Here is a 20417-nt window from a genome sequence, read left to right as displayed (position 1 = left end):
TCCGTGTAGGAGATCCACATTCATGTTCAGTATGAATAAGCCAATGGTCAGAATCCCTTTTTAATTAGACTTTGCTCTTCTCTTTGTGTTGTGCTGGTTTGAACTTGTCTGAACCCAGGGCCAGGCTGAGATTTGCTAAGAAGCCCAGACCAAGGTTCGTGTGCTAGGAACGTCTCTGCTTTGTTCATGGGGGCTCTTTTGAGGAGCAGATTGATAGCACAGGGTTCCACGTGTCGCTATTTGAAGTGGGGCTTGGAGATCTTGGAGGGGGGCAGCTGCCTGTGGAGATTGTTTTGGAGATACCTGGCCTTTGAAACGGACCAGCTTGCATCACAGGTTAGAAAAAAGGGCTCTTCCAAAGAATTATCCAAAGGCCTTGAGATAAGTTGGGGGTGGATCAGCAGGATCCAGAAAAGCAAAGACTCCATCGGACACAGGGAATCACTCCAATGTTCTTTCCAGCTTGGAAAAAGAATTTTAGCAAGTGTCTCACAGGCTCCCTGCCAGCGCACCACAGGTCTAGTAAGTAGATTGCAACCTCCCTTTCCAATCGAGCTCTGTGCAGTAGCTCAAGCCTTTATGAATCCTGCAGTAATCACTACCTGGGGCTCTGTAGAAAGCTACTCAGAAGCTACACCTGGGTACTCTGAGACACAGGGCTTACTTGACGCCAGTTTCTGATAACTGTGCTGTCTTGGTGACATTGGTCTATAAATCCCTTTATGGCCTGAGCACTCTCAGACCGTGTATCACTGCCACAGCTGAGGTCAGCAGAGATGGTCACTCTCATAGTCCCTAGATTTAAGACTCTGGGGACAGAATGTTCTCCCTGAAGGCCCTCTGTCCTGCACTGGGGACAGTGCAGTTATCAGAGAACTCCAGTTCATTTCCCCCATGGATGCATTGGAGCCCAGAGGTCTATCACTGGGGCACAGTTCTTGGCTCTTGCCTCCTGGGTAGAGCTGTTAAAATAACAGTTTTTTTCAGTTTGTTGGCTGAGCTGAAAGTTGGTTTTTTTTTTTTTTGTTTTTTTTTTAAACAGTTCTGTCAAACGAAACATTTCATTTTGGTTTGGAGTGTTTCACCTCTTTGCAAATATAACTGAACTCAAATTTTCAATGAAAGGTCATTTGGGACTGAAATGTTTCGTTTTAAAAAAATAGCTAAAGGTTAGATTTTTGGGGCGGGGAATGGTTTCGACCAAAACAATCTGGCGAATTTGATGCTGCATTTTTTTTCCTGTATGTTGGGGGAGAGAGGAAGAGGTCCTTCTGAAAAATGCCCCCCAGCTGTACTCCCAAGGGGAAACATTGGTAGATAAAAAGAAGCCTCTTGTGTTTTAAAAGCCATCTCTTGTGTTAAATGTGCTTGTACCCAGAGATTGTCCATTGGATGTACTTTATCGGTGTCTCTGGGGATTTACGTTGGGGACAGCTCTAGGCTAGCGGTTCAAATCCAGTGAAGGATGCCCCCAAATTGTTCCCCACTGATGGCTTTTTGGTGATCAACGTGCAGTAAGGTGAGGGCCTCAGTACAGTTCCTAATAGCCAGGTAGCCAATTTGAAACAAAAGAAAACCCTACTGCACTGTCAATGAGGCAGGTTGGTTTGTAAATCTCCACAGGACAGCCAGAAGCTTGTGTTTCTGGTGCCTCTCTTCTAGGGAATGGAGATCTTCAGTTCCTCGGCTGTCAATGTGGTATCATTTTTGCAAGCCCTATGTATTGCACTCAATACAAAAGTTATAAGAGACGAAGAAGTGAACCAGGACATGCCTTCAGACTTTAACCTGGAAAATGGACTGTCGCCAAGACTGTGTCATTCGCCAGTTGGCTACCAGGTGTCTTCAGAACATCTCCCCTGGGCATGGGTGTCAGCGGACACGTTGCCGCTTCCTGTTGGGTTTCTTTGCTATTGGTGTTTCCCCAGTGGTGAGCTGGAGCCAGTTCCCACCAGTTCCCAAGAACCGGTTTCTAAAATTAGACCTCTGTGGAGAACCAGTTGTTAAAGGGCCTGGGGGTGGGCAAAGAACTCCAGTCTGCAGGCTGGATCATCCTGTTGCTCCCAGGATTCGCAGCTGGGGAGGCTGAGGTTCCCCGGCCCCTCCCCCGTTTCCCCCCAGCTGCAGCGTGGCCAGCCGCTGACACCAGCTGGGCAGCTCAGCTGAGCTTCTGAGTCGTTCTGCTGCTTTGAGCTGCAGGCAAGGTAAGGGGGGGCTGCAAGCTCCAGGGCCGCGGGGGCGTGGGCAATTTTCCCCAGGCCCTGCATGGGTCCCTGGCCCCACGAGTATGTCTCTCTCTGCCCCGACCCCTCCCCCGCTTCTGCCCCCCCCCCTTAAATCAGAACTTTTTATAGGGAACCAGTTGTTAAGATTTTGGCAGCTCATTGCTGTGTTTCCCATCACAACCTTTAAAGGTGGGAAAAGGTGTGCGCATGCACGCACGCCACTGCCCTCTGCTGGATGGATTCAGAGCTGCTCAGCGGTACCATAGTTAAGGCACTCTCTCCTTCAGTTAAGTGGCAGAGGCTTGTGCTTTGAGATCCTAAGAACACGGGTTCTATTCCCACTGTCGCCACGAAGCTGTGAGCGGCCATAGCATGCTGCATAGTGACAACTATGGCACTCTGAGGATGGCCATGGATTTGTTACCATGTTATTTTCAGCCTACAGATTAAACGCTGCGTCTGAGCAAAGCAAAATCTACTTGGCAGCATAAAAACTGGCCAGACGAAGCAAATTCATAGACTAAAATAATTATAGTGCCGTGATTAATAGACTGCAAACTGCCAGGCCAAATACTCGTCCTCAATGGAAACCTATAATTAGACCAAGCGCTGATGTAAAATAGAGCCCCGGGGCAGCCCAGTAGAATTGTAACATAAACTGAATCGGAAGAAAAGGTTCCTGCAGGAAGAAGCAGAGTAAACCCAAGCTGTTGACTCAAATAAGATCTGAATTGACTCAGTGCAGCAGAAAACAAATACAAGGAGGTCACAGCCCAGGGTGTCAAACGCAGACAAGGAGGAGCAAAGATCTGGGCTCCCAGAACAGCAGTCACATAAGATTTAAGTAGCCCGCAGGTTGACCCTTTGCAGAGAAATGAAACCTAAGAAATTCTAGGGGGTGTCTTGATGTTTTCTTATTGACCACTTCAGGGCAACGGTGCATCAGTCACTGGGCTGACAGGGCCCGTGCCCAGGGGCTCCAGCCAACTGGGGGCCCCGGAATAAAACTGTGGAACACCAGTGGAAGCCCGAAGCCCCAGCTGCTGAGTGGGCAGGACGGGAGAAGACCCCACACCCTGACCCCACTCCCTGGCAGAAGCCGCGGGAAGGGAGAAGCCCCACCGTGGCATCGGCTCCTGTCCCCTCTCCATGGCAGCAGCCATCAAATGGGGGAAGTCCTGTCCCCTGTCCCACTAGGCCCTCCTCCATCCCCAGCAGAAGCCACGGAGAGGCAGGGGAAGCCCCCATACCCGACCTCACTCTCTGGCAGAAGCACTGAGTGGCGTGGGAGATGCCCCAGAACACCGACCCTGGTCCCCCGAAGAAGCACGGGAGATGGCAGGGCAAGCCCCAGCACCCAAGCCCCCTTGCGCCCCAGGGCCGTGGCACAGGGATAGAACTTCTCCAGTCTTGGGGACGCAGTGGGGGGAAGCAGAAAGGAGTTGTGGGGCTGCAGTGGGGGCTGGAATGGGGGGACTCTGGGTGGAACAGTGTGGGCCCCGGGAAAGGGGCAGAAAGGGGTGGGGCCATGGGTAAGGCTGGAGGCAGGACTGCAGGCGGAGGGGGTGGGGGGGGCCTCACTTGCTCTGGCCCAGGGCTCTAGGAAACTTTAATCCGCCTCTGCTTCAGGGGACAGCAAGGAGGAAAATCTCTTACATTTTTATGGTCCCTTCATTCTAAGTGCTTCCCATGTGCATTCCCGCTACTGAAAATACACCAGCCACCTTTGGGTTAGAGCATGGCAGTGGCTTACCCCGTGTTTAATTTGCTATGAAAGAGGTGCCGGGGCTTAAGCAAATGTTTTTGCATAACTGACACGGCAAGCCCAGGGGTGCCGGGGCTCATGCCTGGCACAAATTAAGCACTGGGCCTAACTGTGCACAGCAATGCTACACAACCATGTCAGGTTGTGACATGAAGAATTCTGCATCTCCTCGAAGGGAACATGTACTTACTCAGGATAGACTTAGGCCAGGTGGGGTCCTGGTCACAAAATTGAGAGTTGAACTTTTGTGAAGTTCTTGGGAGTTTGAATGTGGGGTTTTGGGTCAGCCCTGTTGCTATCTGACACCTTTTCTCTTGGAAAAAGTGTCTTGGGGTCTTTGAAAACTGCCAGAAGAGGTCCGTGAGGTGTGGGTAAGAGTGTCTTATTTCTGTTTGGCGCTTTTAGATTTCCAGGAGTGTGACGTTTTGTGTTAATAAGGCCTGGTACACAGCAGAGAGCCACGCCAACACACGCCCGCTGCCCATGGGAAATACCTTCCCCTGTATAAAGCTGATTTATGATGGGCTGCTGGTGACGCTGCGGTTTTGAGTCAGGAGACTTGAGTTCTGTTCCTAGCTCTGCCTGCAACTCTGTGTGACTTTGGGAAAGCCACATCACTTTTACACAGATGGAAATGGAGGCACAGAAAATGGGGAATAATGGCACTTACCTATCCCTGTAAAGTGCTATGAGATCTGTGGAAGAAAATCATGATTATAAATGCTAAATATTCGTATCCTTCTCCACCTCTCGGAGGGCACTGGGACCATTTGTCAGATGACTAAAGTAGCAGATTCTCTAGTCCTTGTGTTTCCGTCACACCTTAACCACCGCTTCATCCTTTATTTCAACAAGGAAAATCATTCAAAGATTGTATTTCTCCCATCCTTTTCCCATCACAATACCCGCACCCAGTGTCTAACTGAGCGTTACACCTTCAGAATGTCTAATGGACGTTAAATTTACCCTCACAACAGCATCGGTAAATAGCCAAGACTTGTATGAAGTAAAAATCTGAGGAGATGTGCTGAACAGAACAATCCTAGCCTGAACGGCAGTGCGTCCTCACAGCGACTCCGTCATGACATAGTGATAACACCGTGAAGCAGGTGAATTATCGCACTTCTCAGCTCACAGATGGAGGAACCTGAGGCCTCACCGTAAAACAGTGTCTGAGTCCATTCTGGCTGGCACTCCCTTGAACCTGGACCTCATATCAGATCCAGAGTGATAAACAAGGGCTGAGTTGCACGGTTTGAGGCGAGGTGGCCATTCAGTGGATCTTCTGGGATTTTTGGTCACCTTGGCTGGCATGTCCGAGTGACGATTGCATCTCTGCTAGGTGGAGAGGCGGGATGGAAGATGCGTGGTAGATTAATCCCTGGTTCTTGAGTCCCCTTTCACCAAAGGGGTAAGATAATGGATTTGTTGCCCACCGTTTAGGGCAGTTTGGACACAGAGGGAATATCTGCACTGCAATTAAACATCTGTGGCTGGGCCAGGTCTGATGACTCCGGCTCATGGGGCTTGGGCTGGGGGCTGCAAAACTGCTGTGTAGACGTCCGGGTTCAGGGACCCTCCCCCATCACAGGGACCCGGAGCTTGGGCTGGAGTCTGAGCCTGAAGATGTACACTGCAGTTTTGTTGCCTTCAGACCCAAGCCCCATGAGCCCAAGTGAGATGACACGAGCCAGACACGGGTGTCTAAATGCAGTGTGGACATGCCCTGGATCTCCAATGACGCACAGACAGAGCCACTTCTTAGTTCTCCATTTAATTCTCACTCAGTCTGAATAACAAGTTCCTCAGTTTCACTCTCACTTCTGGGCACCATCTGGTTTCTGGTCAGGTCATCTTTGCACAACAGATCTCACCATGGGAGACCAAGAGTACCCATGGGAGGGAGTGTCTATCTCATTTACTCCACAGTCCTGACTCAACGCAGCCAGGATACCTGCTCGCCTTTCAATGGGTCAGACCCTCCGGTCCTGTGGTAACGATTGCTGTTGTAGGAACTTGGGATTGGAGAGGATCCACTGCAGTGTTTGCACTAGAGAATTTCCATCAGCGCTGTGATGCTGTACTCTGGAGAAACAGACCATCATACGTCCACAGCTGGATCTCCCTGGTTTCTCAATGGGATCCTTTACTGATGGAACCCATCAAGGTTGACACCATAACGTTCCACCAGTCAACTACCTGTTGACTCACGTTGGCCAAGGCACGTCCTGGAGCCATCAACTTTTGAACAAAGATAAGCAGCAGGTAAGAGTTGGAAGGGAAAGGCCACTGTAATCAAATACTGATCCGGGAAGGGAGACAGGATGGTGCATTAGCGAACTGAAGATTAAGTGACATAAACAAAGTCTAAAGTATGACTTTTTTTTTCCCCCCGAGCAGGAATATTAACAAACTGTGACAAACCAGAAAAAAAATTCTGCCTTCATTAATCCTCCCGCTCATGCACACGGTTGACATCTTGACTGTAGCCTTTGGTCTGCTCCTCGCTCCCAGCGAGGCTCAGCACTCTCGGTTCTAGACCCTTAGTGTTAGCCGAGTTCTCATGTTAATCAGAGAAGATCATTTACAGGGCACATGTTATGCAAGGCAGGGAGGCGTATCGCTGCTAAGTTACTTGCAAAGGAAAAAAATTAATTCCTTCCCTTTGAGGGAATCTGAGCTGCTGATTGGAGCTAGATCTTTGTTCTGCTGTATGTGGGAGGGAGCGTGGTGGTGAAAGCATTTCTCTGCTGGTCTCTTAATTCCTGTAGCTGTCTCAAAAATGGGGGACTTGACACCCAGCGATTGGTTGCAAGGTCTGCTGAGAGAATTGGCCACACTATAAGGCTAGCGCCTCGAGAATTGGTCAAAATGTGGCAGGCTTTAGAGCAGATTTCCCTCTCTAAAGATGGGGTTAACAATATCTGCCAGCAGAAGTATTAGGTGTTACTGAGCATCCTCCACCAGCCATAATGGGAGTGGCACTTGTGGAGTGTCTTGGTTTCTAGCTTGATTTCATTGGGTGGTTGGTTTGTTGTCTGGACGAGCATCTCGAATGTGGTGGTGGTTCTCCCAGACACTCTACCAGGGTCTTTACATCAAGCAGCATTGGCGTTCAGGTGACGCAGCTTGACAGAGCAATAGCATCTACTGCACTTCTGCAGGGCAGGATTTAGCTGCAGCAATGGCAGAGGAGAAGAATGATGGTTTAGCCTTTGCTGTCATGTAGGATTCTAGGAAACCCTTGTGCTGCGTCTGATCCTGTTCACTGCCAGCAATGCTCCATCCTGCTTCCTCTGAGAATCATGATGGTCTATGGGGGGGGAGGAATATCTAGGCACTGGTGTGTTAATGGAAGAGGCCAGTGCATATTTCTAATGGTTCAACAGATCTTTTGCTCCTTGGTCCATGGGTTAAGGGTCCATAGAGGATGTTAAAAGTCACCCATTGCATCGGATTTAAGCCTTAAAAATGAGAGAGAGGTTTTATACAACCCTACTCTGGTCTCCATCTCTGAGTATATTCCACGCCCCCTCTGCTCGCACCCACTGACACCAGACTTGATGCCATGGAATCGTCTTCTGCTCCAAACTCTGAACATTCTTCTATGTCTTCCTCTAATGCACTGGTTCTCAATTTTTTTTTTCCACAGACCACTTGAAAATTGCGGAGGGTCGCGGCAGACCACTTAATGATCTTTCCAAATGTTGTTTGTACCATTAGCTAACGATTGTAGTAATTAATTTTTTTGTTTTACAAATAAAAGCACACGACTCATTTTCATATCAGTAGTTTTACCTTTCGAATGCAATGGATGTGCCCTCTTTTCCATGCCTCGTCAGCCCCTGAGCTGGGGCTTTGAAGGAGGGGGGTCTCTCCCTCTCTCCCCCACCGCAGCAGCCCCCAAGCTGGGGCTGGGAAGGAGGGGGAGGTGTCTCTCCCCAGCAGCTGCGACCCTGGAGCTGGGGAAACTCGCCTCTTTCTCTGGCCGCCGCAGCCTTTCAGATCCCAAATTTCCCCCTACCCCCTCTTCTCATCCCACTGTCCCCTCCCACCTATCCCCTATTCCCCCCAAGACCACCACCTCACCTTACATGTGCATCCTCTCCAGGGTCCTCGCACCTAATTAGTGGAGCCACTCCTGCACGGCTCCACTAATTAGGTGGGTGGCCCTTAATTCTCTCGTGTGCAGCCACACAGGCAAGCATCTTAGAGGGAATTGTCCATGGACCACCTGAATGGAGCATGTGGACCACAGTTTGAGAACCTCTGATCTAAAGCATTATGGCCTCTCTCTCCTCAATCTGCATTTTTCACAACACCCGCAAGAAGTGAGGAGTTGTTTTTCATTTGGTTTAATTACGTAGCTCCCTTTGGATTTCCCACCTTCTCTGTGCTCGTCTCTTAGGGTAAAGACGGTCTCTTTGTGTCTCATCCAGTGCTGGGGACACTGGTGTCGTATCACAACTAGTAAACAGATGTTGCTTTCCTCAGGAAAGCCAGGGCAGCTACATTTTACTTGCTACTTTTGTTGACCTGTCTGTGTCCTGTTTGTTTGTGCAGAAATGTCCTGTGTGGGGCCTAGCGCCAAAGCTTTTCTGCATCTGACATCAAATAGAAAACATCAATTACAAATTAACAGCCGTAACAGATCCCCCTGTGTGCTAATAACAGCAGCAGCAAAAATTACCTGTTACGACAAAGGTCAATCAGAAGCCCGCCCAAGCCAGTAATTACTTTAAACAAGTCTTGTTTCAAATGTGTGTGACTTACTTTATATACGATAGCGTATTGGCTAGGGGAGGTGTGCTAACATTGCCCTCTGTGGGATGCCACTGGAATAGCTCAACTGTGGGTCAAAGGCCCTGTGCTACTGCCCTCTCTCAAATTTTTTTCTCTGACTCAAGCAGTAGAACTTGCTTTAAAAGTGCACACACCTCTTCTCCACGGCTGCTGTAAATGTATAGTACAGTAAGAATCCTGAAATTCCTGGGAGGGGCCCCACAAATTTGATGCAATATGTTTTAGCTGCAGAGCTGTCGCTTTGCCGTTCTCGTTTGTGCCTGTAGCACCAAATACACACACACACACACACACACACACACACCTCTGTTATACACTGCTAGAATGCAGAGATGGAAAAGAATTAGGTGGTACCGTCAACCTCCATGCATTCAAACAATCATATGATTTGGTTCTAAAAATCTTAGGGGGCGGGGTTGTTTGTTTGTTTGTTTTAACTAACCAATTTAGTTCCTTTTTTTTTTTTTTTTTTTTTTGGTTTGGTTTATTTTGGGAGGGTCGTTGGTGATGATTATTTACCATCTGGCTTTTGAGTTTTTAGGATAAATGAGGCTCATGCTTTCAAGATATTTCTTCACAGCCATGAGGATTAGAATATTTTTTTAAAATGAAAGCAGACATTCGCACGGAATCACAGGACTCTAAGAGCTGGGACTTCAAGGAAAACACTAAATAACAGCAGACTTGGGGTAAAGTTGGCAACACTCGGTTTCGCCCGTTTCTTCCACTTCATCCCTAATCAGGAGATTCTCCAAGGCCGTGCCAGTCTCGTTTTAAAAGTCCCAAGCAATAGGACTGTACCACTTCCCGTATTGAATTAATTCAGCTGAAATATCAACTTTCTCCCAGCTGTTCTTGATCTCCCTCTTTCTTCTGCTTGGGGTGTTTGTGCAGAGACCATTTTGTTTGCATGCTCTGTCCCTCCTAAAAATCATACAACTTTCCAGCCTCCCACACTGCCCTTTAAAGCAGTAGTTCTTCACCAGTGGTACATGTGTATCCGTCAGGGTACTCGGAGATCTTCCAGCGTGTACAGCCACTCATCTAGAGATTTGCCTAGTTTTACAACAGGCTATATAAAAAGCACTAGCGAATTCCGTACAAATTAAAACTTCATACAGACAATGAGTTGTTTATACTGCTCTACACACTGACTTGTAAGTACAGTATTTATATTCAAATCGATTGTATTTTATAATTATATGGTAAAAATGAGAAAGTGAGCCATTCTTCAGTACTAGCGGGCTGTGACACTTCTGTATTTTTAGGTCTGATTTTGTAAGCAAGTCATTTTAAAGTGAGGTGAAACTTGGGGTACACAAGACAAACCAGACTCCTGAGAGGGGTACAGTCATCTGGAAAGGTTGAGAGCCACTGATTTAAAGTACTTGCAAATGGAAATTAAAGGGATTCTTGCCTTTTTTTTCTTTTCTTCTACTTTATGATGTATAAAGAAGCCCTGAATTTTGTTTTCAGCACCCCACAACAATCTCTACTTGCTTTTCACCTTTGAAGTATCCGGACTATCATACTTCAGCTTGGTATTCCTGGAGGACCAGAGAGCTGGACTGGGAGCTTTCTTAGCTCTTAACTGAAGAGGTTCGGGGTGTAACAAAATTATGTAGATAGCTGTTACTGCCCTCTACTGGGTGGACCATGTCAGACCTGTTCATGTCTATATATGTTTCATCTAATGTCAGCACCAGCTGCATTCTTCTGTGGGGGCAGCCGTTGTGGATGCAGTACGTTACTGGCTGTGGCATCACCATGGGTCTGGCCCTGCTCCCCCTGAAGTGACGGGAGTTTGCCACTGGCTGCCCTGGGAGCAGGACGGAGCCCTACGTACGACATGGCCGTAGCACAGCATTTTGTATATATTTTCTTCCTCCACCAGGGAAAGGAGAGAGGATATAGTCCCTCCCAGCTGTGGCTGTGGGGAGGGATGGTTGGTTGTGACTGGCTGGCGATGGCTCTTGGTAGGAAGGAGCACAGTGCAGAGGTTGGGGCATGAGCCTAAAACTCAGTCAAGCCAGGTTCAATTCCTTGCTCCACCCCAGACGTTGTGTGTGGCCATGCGCAGGTCACTTGGGGTGGGATCCGTTAAGGGACTCAGGCAATGCTGAGCGTTACAGCGCCCCGGAAATCTCAGGAACGGGACAAAGCCTGAGTTAGGCTCCCGCTACAATGAACGGGAGGGAGAGAGGCTCTTCAGAATGCGATCTACAAAGCCAGCCGGCTGGGAAGCCACCTAAGCTAGCCAAGGGGATGCTGACAGGAGCAGTGTGGACTAAGGCCTACCCCCCTCTCTCAGCCAGCTGCCTCTGTCAGTGACCCACAAACAGGACCTGGCTCCCGGGGGTCCTGTGCCGAAGCTGGTGTTTTGAAGGAACACATTAGGGGCCACGTATAGCGGAGGGAAGAAGATGGGAAAGGTGCTGCTGCCGCTCCCACCCCTCTAACTTTTAGCCCAGTGGTTAGAGCACTCACCTGGGATGTGGGAGACGCAGGTTCAATTCCCCCCTCTCTGCCAGAGGGGGAAGGATTGAAAGGGAGGGTGTCTCTCACCTGTCGGGAAAGTGCTCTGACCACGGGGCTCGGGGATATTGTGAGGGGGGGCTCCCTGCATCTCTCCTGTTGAAGCTGCTACACTGTGAATAAATAATGAAAGAGTGATTTGGAGCGAGGGGACTGGCCCCGGGGTCTCCCATCTCCTCCCTAACTACCAGATTGCAGAAAAATCCCTCCCTCCCTCTTTTTAAGTATTTCTCCACAGTGCAGCTGAAACCGCTGGGCTAAAAGTCCTCCCTTAGTTCTTCCGGGCCTCAGTGCCCCATCTGTACAGTGGGGATAAAAGCCCTGCCTTGCCTCGCTGGCATGCATTAAAGATTGCAGGGATCTCTGATATTACAGTAAGGGGGAGATACAAGGGTAAGACTTCAGGGCAACTGCACCTGTGTTCACCACTCATGGTCCACCAAGGGCACCCACTCTAGGCTCGTCAGCTGTCACCTCTCTGGGGCAGAGAACCACATCTCTCCCACTCCTGACCAGGATTTATCCAGGCTGCACAATTCCCTGCCTGCACTGTAATATTCCCAGCCAGCCACTATTTCGCTAGGAGGGTGGTGAAACACTGGAATGGGTTCCCTAGAGAAGTGGTGGAATCTCCTTCCTTAGAGGTTTTTAAGGCCTGGCTTGACAAAGCCCTGGCTGGGATGATTTAGTTGGTGTTGGTGTTGGTCCTGCTTTGAGCAGGGGGTTGGACTAGATACCTCCTGAGGTCCCTTCCAACCCTGAGATTCTATGATTCTAAGACTGGAAGCTAGCTAATAAATGACAGTTCAGCAACAGAGCTGAAGGATCAGTTTGTGAAACCACAGGTGACCCTTTCAATCCATGAATTAAAGTGCTTCTGGGTCCCATTTCAAAGGCAGTTGAAATTTATAATAGGTTTCCAGACAACAAAGTTAGTCAACTTGAAGTTTAAGGTTGCTAGGAGACATGAGTTACCTAAAATACCTACCAAGAACATTACAGTTGAGACCCTAATCATTCAAATGTATGGAAATGATCAGTCAAAGTAATGGATATGAAGAGTCTAATGCACTTAAATTCAGATGTTCTTGTAAAAATGTAATTGTGGCATTATCCTACTGCTAACTGTGTTAGGCTCTGCAGAAGGGTCTGAAGGCAAGGTCAGTGCCCCAGAGAACTTGCAATCTAGGTAGAAAACACACAAATGCAGGAAGAGGGGTAGCGGGCAGCAGGAATTGACTATGTATTGAGCATTCCATGGGTTTTGTTCAGACGTGATTTTGGGGAGAGAAGGGTAAAATACGTCGGTGTTTAGTATGCTAATGCGGCACGTTAATGTTTGCATTAGACCTTCCAAAAGCAGCCTTAACTCTGACCTGAGCTATCAAAACCCTGTAATTCTCATTTCCAGGTTTACTTACTTTTTTAGATTGAAAAGCCTCAGAACATGCTCAGCAGATAGAACACCATGATATGTGACTATAACTGCTGTGCCATGAAATACCTAAACAATAGGCTGTGAGGAGTACATCTCAATTATCCCATTATTTAGACAATACAGAAGCCACATTGTTTTGTGTCTATCAATGGTATGTAACTGAAACGTACAGTCTCGCACCTATGCTATAAAATTTGTAGTTCCTCAAATTTCGAACTATTTCTGAGGTATTCATTCTCCTTATAAAAATCCTGTCATTTGGCATCCTATCGTACCTGTTACACAAATCAGTCATCTACTGTATTGCACAAAAACAGAGCATGAAGACAGCAGGATCAAAGTTCAGGTTGGTTGGGGAATGTCTAATGGACCATTTTTCTATGTGTGTGTGTTTTTTTTGTTTTGTTTTTTTTTTTAAAGAGAATGTATGAACTTTAACGGACTGGGAACTTTTCTGAGTGACTTTTACTAATAATCTCCACACATTTTACCTAGGGAAGTGGATGGAGATTCCACCTTAGAGGTTTTTAAGGCCGCCTTGACAAAGCCCTGGCTGGGATGATTTAGTTGGGGTTGGCCCTGCTTTGAGCAGGGGGTTGGACTAGATGACCTCCTGGGGTCTCTTCCAACTCTAATCTTCTATGATTCTATTATTTTAATATTTAGGCATCCTTAAAAATATAAGCCAAGAATGTTATCATTAATGTCACTTAACATCTAGAATTTGAGGTTAACAAAGTTTTTTGTCTGAGAATTTCCATGGGTTTTTAAAATAACCACATCTTGAGCATGGATGAAGATTCTAATCTAGGCCTCCTAATCCCTGTCATAGATAATGTGGGGCACCGAGTGTGAGAGAGGCCCATGATGGTGGGGGTCCAGTGCCCAATTCCCAGTGCTGCTCCCCCTCTCTTAGAAAAGATGAGCTTGGCAAGTCAGCTGCACCAGAAAGATTGACCTGCCATTGCTGCCCAGCATGGGGAATTTTAAGTGATGCTTCTTTTTTCCCCAGCTATTCTCTGGGTGAGTTTGCCGCACATAAATTTTGTACAGCAGCATGTGTGGTAGAGGAGAGGGGGGGGTCCCGGTTCAGCAAAACACTTAACTTTAAGCACGTGCCTCCGTCCCATTGACATCAGCGAAGCAAACTCCAGCGGAGAATTTGATCTCTCGTGCATCGCCATCATACTGAATTAAAACTAAGTCGAGGGCAATATTGTGACGGTTGAGCCAGTGCCCATGGGAGTGGTAGAGAGCATGGACGTGCTCTGTCTATCTGACAGTGTGTTTATACAGCTCCCATCACCGCAGGAGCAGAACACTTCCCCGAGGGGGCTCTTGGAGCCATGGTGTCGGAACTAGAGCAGGGCTTGTCTTTATTGGTATCTCGTACAGAGCTGAGCGCATTGGTGCTTAGTAAATAATGAATGTTAACTCCGTTTTTGCAGATCTTGATAGCGCTGACAAGACCAGGCAAGAATAGGGATGGGCCTGGCATTTACCAGCTTGGGTGGAAGCTGACACACTTCAGTCACGTCCCTTTGCCTTTGACAAAAAGCTCTTTGATTATTTTCCCCTCCTCCCTCCCTGCCTCTCCTTCCCTGATATTTTCCTCCCTTCTCCCCAGTCACCAGAGGCTGTCGTTTTGAAGAAGCCAGCCAATGGGAAACCGGGGAGCAAGTTGTCCCAGGGTGCGCTGGGAAATGCAGCCCACAGGGGGGAGAAGGCAGAAGTCACGATTCTGGGAGTATAATGCAGCTTGCCGCAGCGCTGATTACAGGGTGGGTAAAGCTTGCCACCTCCAGCTCATTGTTCCAGGAGAAAGCAGTTGAGTGAGGCGTGAGAGAGACAGTTTTCAGGTGGGTAACTGATATGTGAAACGCAGGCAGGCTGTGGGAATAGGCTGCTTTAGAATACCCTGTGCTGAAGGTGGGATCTGATTGCCTAGCAGGTCTCCCCAGCCAGGCAGGAGTCCTAGGTAATTGCAGAAATCAGGGCTTGTTAGCTCCATAGCCCTCGTTCATATTATAATAAAATGGGCCCAATCCTTCAGCCAAAGTACAGGCCACCAGTGGCTATTAGGCAGGATGCGCAGGGATGGTGTCCCTAGCCTCTGTTTGCCAGAAGCTGGGAAGGGGTGACGGGGATGGATCACTGGATGATTCCCTGTTCTGTTCATTCCCTCTGAAGGCCTGCACATTGGTCACTGTCGGAAGACAGGACACTGGGCTAGATGGATCTTTGGTCTGACCCAGTATGGCCGCTCTTATGTTCTGCTGGGCAGAGGAAGGCAAGGTCTGTAGTGGCCTGGCAGACACCTTCTCAGCCGCAGTCAGGAGTGTGACTAGGAAACCCAGCGGATGTCTTGGTTGTTGCGAGCCTGCATTGCAGCTGGCAGAGTTTGGTGGCGCAAAGATTGAATGGGCCATGGAAAGTGAACTCCTTCCCTTACCCGTGGGCTCTCCAGCTTCGTGTCAAGGCATATGCCCATGTTGCCATAGAGTTTAAGGCCCGAAGGCACCAGCAGATCATCTCATCTGACCTCCTGTGTATCCCAGGCCACCACTCCCAACTCAGCTACCCTCCCACCAACCCAAGAACCAGAATTAGACCAAAGGATTATAGCCCTCAGGAGTCCTTAGCCTGTGATACACAGCCCTACTGTGTACCAGAGGCAAAGAATAAGAGGGAGCATGGTGCACCAGTGGCTGGGAATTAGTGAAGTGAGATGTGTCCAGATGATCCCAGCAAGCGACCTTCATTATGTGCTGCAAAGGAAGGTGAAAACCCCCCAAGATCACCACTATCGTGACCAGTCAGTGTCCTCAGGATGAACCAGGCCTTCTCTCGGCAGGGCTGCCAGTCTGGCACCTTTCCCCAGTACTAAATTCATTTGTAGAAAAAGAAAACACATACAGCTGGTTATAGACTGTATTTTCTGATCTCAGTTTCAGCTCCTCTCTCATTCATCTACAAATCCCCCGTTGGATCTAGATCTGCCAAAGAGGAAGCTCGGATTTATTAAACTGCTGTTACAGCTTCTGTTTTCAGGGTGTTGTCTTTTTATCCACCTTGTACATTTTTGTCCTCCTTTGATGCTCCTCATGGCAATGTGCTGCAGATCTGAGAGGAGGGATCAGTGGGAGAGAGGGCTTGGAGATGGGAGGGGTACGTGGTTCCCTGGCCATACACCCCAAAGTGAGGTCACGTTTTTTCATTCACAGCCTGAATAAAACAACTCTGTGAAAGCTCAGCCTAGGTTTGGGACCATTTATAATACATAATTGACACTAGCTGGCTCCTCATCCAAAGAAGGGAGATATTTACAATGAATAAGACCTTTTTTTTTTAAGGCACAAAGTGAGTTTGAAATGAATCCAGTGAATTAATAAATACTCTAGTAAAGCCGTACCAATGCATGTTGCATGAAGGGACTTCCTATCCTGCAGCCCTGGAGTGGGCAGTATGGAACTTAAATTCATCGCTTCTACGGCCAGACGGGGCCACTGCAATCCAAGTGAACTAGGCTGATCTTGCAATCTCAGCAAATTTAGGCTGGATCAGAACCTGGATGGAAGTTGCAGGAAGTGAGCTTCAGGAAATGAGAGGCTTGATTGTGTAGGAAGAGCTTTTCCCTCCGAGCCTGTGTTGAACTAGCTTGGTGCTGATAAGCAGGGCAGTTGACCCAGGCGACTGCCTGGAGTCCCGGACTTGATGCAGGTGCTGCGCTCAGGGCACCAAGGTGTTATGCTTAAAAGAAGCACACGGGATCTTGTTTAGGGGAAAAGGCAGTACGCCTCATTTATTGAAGATTCAGCAATTAGCACGTGCATTCAATCACTCACACACACACTCTCCCACCAGTCGATGTTATAGTTACTAGTCCAGAGTCCAGATAAATCTAGTGGCCAACTAGGTTGATCATGGGTAGGTGGGAGCCGGGTTCTGTCGGTCACGACACAACCCTCTGGGGAAGTCTTGGCAGGATGAACCCAAAGTTTCATGGCAAGGCACCCTGTTTATATAGTGATTTTTCCCTCATTGGGACCAATGAGTTTTGCACTGTCCTGCTGTACTCAGTCTGATGTTTGACAAGTGCTTGGTTTGTTTTTTTTATTTTAAATTGTTTCTTTTTTCCTTCTTTTCATTAAGTGTTTTATGGAGTTCTTTCATGCTGGTTTTGATTACAGCTATTTTGTCCTCATTGATAGGTGCCTGTCTTATATTTTAGAGTTGTCAATCTGCTTTTCTTTGATATTTTAACAGGGGCGTGTTGCAGCCTGCAGATGCCCTTGTGTGTCTCTGGTTCCTCCCCAGACCATCTGGTTCAGTGATGGCCTTTACATTTCTCTTTTAACACACACACAAAACAGAATTAATTTACGCAAAACATTTTGAAGGGGAACATCAGGTTGCAATGCAAAAGAAAACAAGCACGGCATTCTTTGGCTACGTCTTCACTACCCGCCGTATCGGCGGGTAGCAATCAATTTCTCGGAAATCGATATGTCGCGTCTCATCGAGATGCGATATATAGATCCCTGAACGAGCTCCTGTCGACTCCGGAACTCCACCAACGCAAACGGCGGTAGCAGAGTCGACAGGGGGAGCCGCGGACGTCGATCCCGCGCCGTGAGGACGGTAGGTAACTCGATCTAAGCTACTTTGACTTCAGCTACACTATTCACGTAGCTGAAGTTGCGTATCTTAGATCGATTTCCCCCCTAGTGTAGACCAGCCCTTTGACTTATTTTACAATGCTAAACCTACAACACATTGGTGACCCTCAAAAGTCTGTTACTGCCTTGAAATTAGTCCAGACACAAAGAAATTCTGGTTGATGCATTTCTACCAAAGGTGGCTGGCAGGATACGGTTATATCATATCATTATTATTTATTATTTATTCTAAGTTATGCAGAATACAAACATAAAATCCTACTACTGCAAGGGCAGGTGTTCAAGTTTAACACATGGGGGGTGGGCACTGAAGGTGCTCCTCCCACGGGGCACCCTTTGGCCTAGGTCGGCCCTGCTGGTAAGCAGTGCCATCCTTCAGATGTGATATAAAATATGAGGTCCCAGCTAGATGTCATTCAACATTCATGGCTGGACAAGTGGTGCTAGCTCCAGCACCCAGGCCAAAACCCCAGTGTGGGCAAGTGCATCCTGCCTCTCTACGCTTCTGCCTCACAGCCTCGGTGGATGTCATCTTCGCTACTGTAGGGGGCGGGACTCAGCAGCGTGGCGCCTCCTGCTGGTCCTCCAGGGAATTAGCATTTCCAGCTCCGGAGCGCCCTCTGCAGGCCGGTGTCCTGCTTGCCGCTGGGCCTGAATCTCTCCTGGACCCCGGTGCCCCTTTCAGGCCAGGGTGCTGCCCCCTAGCAGTACCCCCTCCACAGATCTGGCTCTCCCCTCCCTGGGGAACCCCCACCCTCTATCACCACCTCGCCTCAGTCAGTGGCCACTGCCAGTCATCACCTAGCCCCCGCTCACTGGGACAGACTGCAGTATAATTGCCACTTATCAGGGGTTTGGACCTGCTGCCTCTGTCTACCCTTGGGCTGCCCCTCTGCAACCTCAGTACCTTTTCCAGCCTATAGCAAGGCCTGCAGCCTGGAGGGTTTCCAGCCTGGAGCTCCCCAGGCCTTTCCCCCAGCCCTGCTCTTCTGTAGGTACTTTGCTCTGCTCCCAAGCAGCCAGGCCCATCTCTCCCTACTGCCAGAGAGACTCCGTCCAAGCTCCTGGCCCACAGCCTTTTATGGGGCCAGCTGTGGCCTGATTGGGGCATGGACCCAGCTGAGGCTGCTTCCCCAATCAACCTAGGTTTTTCTCTACCTGGAGCAGCCCTCTCCCAGGGCTGTTTTAACCCCTCCGGGCAGGAGCAGGGTGACCACCCTGCTACAGCTTCCCACTCTTAATTCTTGGGCAGCGTAGTGGTGTGCTGCTAAGCAGCTGGTGCATTCCACCTAGCGATGTTAACCTTTCCGTGCAGGGTCCAGTGACCCTTCCATTTCCAATGGATCCTTCAGGGTAAAAAATACTATGGAAACAGGATTGGTATTCGTATACCTATAAATGGCAGATCTGAGAGGGCCTGGGTCAGATCCAGAACCGTATTGCACTTCAAGGGGAAAGTGCCTTTCCATTGGCATATGCAGTGACTTCAGTGCCTGATTGTAACCCAAGAAGACTGTTGAGAACCCCTCCCTTGGGAGGCTGTAGTGCATGATTATTTTTTGTTGTTTCTTTTGCTTTCTCCAGAGGATCGCCGACCTGCTGCGCAGAAACGTTTGCCATGTAAAGCTTCCCAGCCCCCATGTACCCCAACGGACCCAGATGTTGGTACAGACTCAGAGCTGCAGAACGGTGAGTGAGTGGCTAGTTCCTGGCCCTCCCCATGATGGGAGTGTGACTGCTCGTGTGATTCTGTTGGCTCTCCTCATGGACTCATTGGATTGCAGAGCTCAGCAATGCCCCAGTGCTTATGTCATGTGATATTAATGATTTCCTAGGCTTCTTGTAGATTACAAAGCAGTGGAGAGCTCAGGGGATTGGTTGGATGGAGCCTGACCTGGTCTGTGGCTGGACAGAGGTTGATACTGAGGGTTTGGTCTACTAGTTTAAACAGAGAACTGGTTTCTAATTATGGTCCTGCCCTTCGCTCCTTCTGCAACCTCAGAAAAGTCCATTAAACACTGTGCCTCAGTTTCCCCATGTGCCAAAGGGGATCATACTGCTGCCCCACCACAGAGCCCACACCCTCAGCTGGAGCTCTCACCCCCCACCACACACACACCAACCTTCTGCCCCATCCTTGATCCCCCTACCATGCTCTGAACCCCTCGGCCCCACCCCGCCACATGAATTTTGTATGTACACCAATATGGAGATGACGTGTCGCACATGAGTGGGAAAAGTTAGAGAGAACACTGCCCCTGGCTTGAAGCGATTTCCATCAGATACAAGGTTTACAGTTTGGTTCAATGGCTCTCAGCACCCCCACTATACAAATTGTTCCTGGCAGGGGGCAGCAATCCAGGCATGACTGGGTAGGGGGCTGAAAGACCCTTAACATCTGACCATGTGAGGGATGATCTCAAAGAAATATGGCCCCTCTGCTCTGAAACACACCGATCCTGGATCCTGATTGGAATTTTGCATCTTTTCCTCCAACTATCCAATCCACAGGGTCGGCTCCAGGCACCAGTGCAGGAAGCAGGTGCTTGGGGCGGCCAACGGAAAGAGGCGGCACATCCGGCTCTTCAGCGGCAATTCGGCGGCGGGTCCCTCAGTCCCTGAACCGGCCACCAAATTGCCACCAAAGAACCAAGCGGTGGCAGTAGAAATGCCGATTGTGGCTTCTTTTTTTTTCCATGCCGCTTGGGGCAGCAAAAACGCTGGAGCCAGCCCTGCCAATCCAAAACCCAGGATTCTCTTCCTCTTTTTCTTCTGTCCTACGTGGTGCTTGAATCACACAATGCCTTAATCTGGGTCCTCAAGGTTTATGTCACTTTAATTACTCAGACATCTTGCCAGTGATTTTTATTTCAGTCAAGGGCTCAGAGGAGAGGAGGAACTGATTGTCATGGAGTCACCGGGCGATGCTCTGGAACTGCTCCCCACCAAGCCAGGCAGGACTTTGGGGAGCC

At 48.9% G+C, this 20417-nt stretch overlaps 1 protein-coding gene across 2 annotated transcripts in view; it reads left to right on the top strand.

Moving 5' to 3' along the window:
• LINGO3 (leucine rich repeat and Ig domain containing 3) overlaps window positions 1-20417 on the top strand; it is a 106450-nt gene that overhangs the window by 16952 nt on the left and 69081 nt on the right. For both annotated transcript variants that reach the window (XM_050934356.1, XM_050934357.1), the window contains exon 2: window positions 19030-19134. The gene's annotated coding sequence lies outside the window, so the exon portion shown is untranslated. The remainder of the gene's footprint in view (window positions 1-19029; window positions 19135-20417) is intronic.

This window comes from Gopherus flavomarginatus, chromosome 24 (genome assembly GCF_025201925.1).
Source record: "Gopherus flavomarginatus isolate rGopFla2 chromosome 24, rGopFla2.mat.asm, whole genome shotgun sequence".
NCBI lineage: Eukaryota > Metazoa > Chordata > Testudines > Testudinidae > Gopherus > Gopherus flavomarginatus.
Note: the sequence above shows the minus strand (reverse complement) of the source record. Positions and strands in the feature narration are given on the sequence as shown.